The 3,223-nt window shown below is 33.6% G+C and overlaps 1 long non-coding RNA gene across 1 annotated transcript; it reads left to right on the top strand.

Moving 5' to 3' along the window:
- Positions 1-340: 340 nt before the first annotated feature.
- On the top strand, positions 341-2,883 carry LOC114074369. Its single transcript, XR_003574735.1, has 2 exons — positions 341-1,029; positions 2,554-2,883. It is a non-coding gene; the product is annotated as an uncharacterized LOC114074369 (long non-coding RNA).
- The last annotated feature ends 340 nt before the right edge of the window (positions 2,884-3,223 follow it).

Below are 3,223 nucleotides of genomic sequence, written 5' to 3'. Positions count from 1 at the left end.
TTTCGTTATCATTAAGAAGCTTGTTAATTAATTAATATTAATTCGTCTTATTTATATTTTAGTCAAACTTGCCAATTAAGATCAATTTAACTAACTTCTTAATTCAAATTGGCTAAGTTTCAATCCCTTAGAATGTTTTTTAATTACAAATCCATCCCACTCCTTTTATTCAACACCCTAGCCCACTTCAAACTATAAATCCGTTAAACCCATCTTAAAGGCAAGTTATTAGGCCCTCTTTGAAATTTCCAGTAGCTCAATATTGCTCCCTAAAGCCACATTTCTAAACCATTCCCTTTCCATCCCAGCCCAACATCTCCGACCCGGCCCACTCCTTCTCCCCTACCCAAAAGAATATTCAGCAACATTCTTTTCCCCTTATCACAATAATAGCGTGCAACAACAATGCGTAGCAACCCGAAATTCCCAGCGAACAAAACCTAGAAGCCAGTTGTGCGTGATATTTCTTCCTCCCATGTTTCTATCTTCGTATGGCTACAACAGTAGAAAGCCAGAAAGGCACACGACTTGCGTCCTCCAGATGGAGCCACGTCACAACAAGGACGTTTAGGATCGACCCCAAGCGTCCGTTTCCCTTTCTCCTTCTATTTTAAGTCGAATTTTCAGAAAAAGATTTCTTATCCAAAAATGGAAAATTTTAAATGGGAATGGGCCCAATCTTCTCTGTTTTCACCCCAAAATCGAAACCTAGTTTTCCCTATATATACTCTCTTTGGATTCACTGTTAAGGGGGATTTTTTTCCGGTTGGCTTCTTTCTCTTGGTTGGAAATTTTTGGAAAAATTGGGAGAGATTTTTGTAGTTGAAGAACAAAAATTAGAAGTGAGTTGAGAGAATTTTAATTAAGGCAGAGAGGATAGTTCAAGTAGTTAGTCACAAAAATACATGTAAAATACATTCGAGAAAAGGTAAACAAGGCATTTTTTCTTGCTATTGCATTCGTGATTCTGTGGTGGAACTTGCCGTCATTACCTTACTTGTTCTTGTCTTGCTCGATGCTTCTGAAAAGGTATATGACCTACAACTCTTTTATTTATTTAGTTTCGGTAGATCTCTAGACTTTAGTTGTGGTCTGTGTATGTTTTCTAGTTTGTTCTTATGGGAAGTATGTAAAGCTAAATGTCGTCGTTAGTATCCGTTTCACATTTTTCTGAAATGGTACTTAAGATCCCATTTTCAAAATGACTTGGTACCTATTGTCGAAATTGTCTCTCGGTTTACATTTTTCAAATTTGTAATCATTATCATGCTCACCTCTAGTCTGGTCTTGTTTCACTGTATGGTTATGATAATATTTTTTATGCCTTTGCCATGTGCCTAGAAATATTTCAAATGCATTAGGATGTTGGACTTTGGTTTCCCTGTGCATATAAGTTTATTTTATTGAAGTTGTGTCCTTTAAAAGCATGGTTGTGAATCTGTTCGTATCCTTTTCGAATTGGTTGTTTCCTCAATATAACTTAGGCCATTTTGTTGTTATTTAATGGTCGAAAATCTTAAAACTTTAGTCATTACAATAATCACCCTGTATCCTTTTTATGATATATTGTTTCATCATAATCTATGGTGAAATTAATCTTCTTACTTTTAGATTAAGTTGATAGTATGCTCTTACAACCTCTCTGTATGCCCCCTTTTAATTTGGTCATGATGCATTTCAATATTTCGATCTTGAAATATTATTTGGTGCCTAGAGTTCTTGAATTTCGTGGATTAATTCGATATAAGTTGGATGAAAAAATGTTTTAGTATAGTCTGATAAGTCTTGATGTTAAAATTTGTAACATGGCTTGACGATTTCCTGCGGCTTAGCTATGCGTATCTCTAACCTTCTTTCCAAATGACTTGACTGTTTTTTTTATTTCGACTAAATCTGCTAAAGTATATGTATTTATCCTAAAATCGGTCTAAGTAAATAGCTTAATTGCAGTCCATTTTTTCTTGAATTTAATGTCGTTTGAATAATCTGCAGTGCTTGTTTGACCCCCTAAGTTATATTATGCTTTATTGGTGTTTTCTTCTTCCAACTAAAAAACATATAATAATAATAATTGAACCTTATCATTTTGTCCTCTATAGGAAGTGATGTAAATAATAATAAAGAAATTTGTTAGTCTAAAAGTTTGAAATTTTGTTGGTTGATTCAATTAGTATATGTTTACTTCACTATGAGATTAGATTACTCCTTGATATAATTCAAAGAAAAAGGGTTTGGATATCTATTTGTTCACTGGTCGATGCCTAATTTGTCTATATTCTAAGTTCCAATTTTAATATGTGTGAGTTTATATGGTTATGCAAACAATAAAATATTCATTCGTCGTACTTTAGTTGATTTTCCTTTATCAATATATTAGATTTCCTCCTCCTGTCTATTTTCTTTTAGCTTTATGGGTTCATTTATTTTCTTGTGGTGATGCTGAATTTATGTTTGATTATCATAAACAGTATTTTATTTGATTTGTATTGACTCAAAATTGGTTCGCATAATGATTACATTTTTTGCATGCGAAATCTACTTGGGTCCTCACAGACTTTGCCTTGACATCTTCCTTTGGGCTATGGAGGCCCAATTCCTATACTCGAGTCAAGCCTACAAAATCGATGAACAGGTCCCGAAGGAAAGGAAACTAAAGTGGAAAAAGTTGAAGAGAGTGAGCCATAAGAGTTCAATTGTTTTTTTAAAATTTTGTATTTTGCTATGTTGGGCCTAAGCCCCCTTATTTTTTTTATCATTATTATATTCTGAGAATCCTAGGAAAGGTAAAAAAAAATTGGGCCTAAGGCCCAAAGCAAAACGAAATGGGTCCAAATATCGGTTCAGGCGGACAGAAATACGATTTGGACTCACTCTCTCTCCCTCCCTCTTTTACTTTAACGCGTATTTACTTGTTAATTGTCGTTAGTCTTAGGGTTAAAGATTTAAATTCCAAAAGACTCCACCTTGTTTTAACCACTTAATAAAATCAACCAAATATAAATAAACTTAAAATAAATTTTGCAAGTCAAATCTCAATTAGATAGTAAGTTGATATTTCAAGGATTTTAAATGAATTGCAATGAGTTAAGTTTTTTAGCCAAACAAATTAGTTGTCGGATATTCGCAAGTAAGTGAACGTCTTAGGTATTGTCAAAACCTTCCTAAGATGTTAATAACAACCTTCGGACCCCCTTTAGAACTCTTTCAATTTGATTTCCTATTT

This window comes from Solanum pennellii, chromosome 10, assembly GCF_001406875.1.
Source record: "Solanum pennellii chromosome 10, SPENNV200".
Lineage (NCBI taxonomy): Eukaryota > Viridiplantae > Streptophyta > Magnoliopsida > Solanales > Solanaceae > Solanum > Solanum pennellii.
Note: the sequence above shows the minus strand (reverse complement) of the source record. Positions and strands in the feature narration are given on the sequence as shown.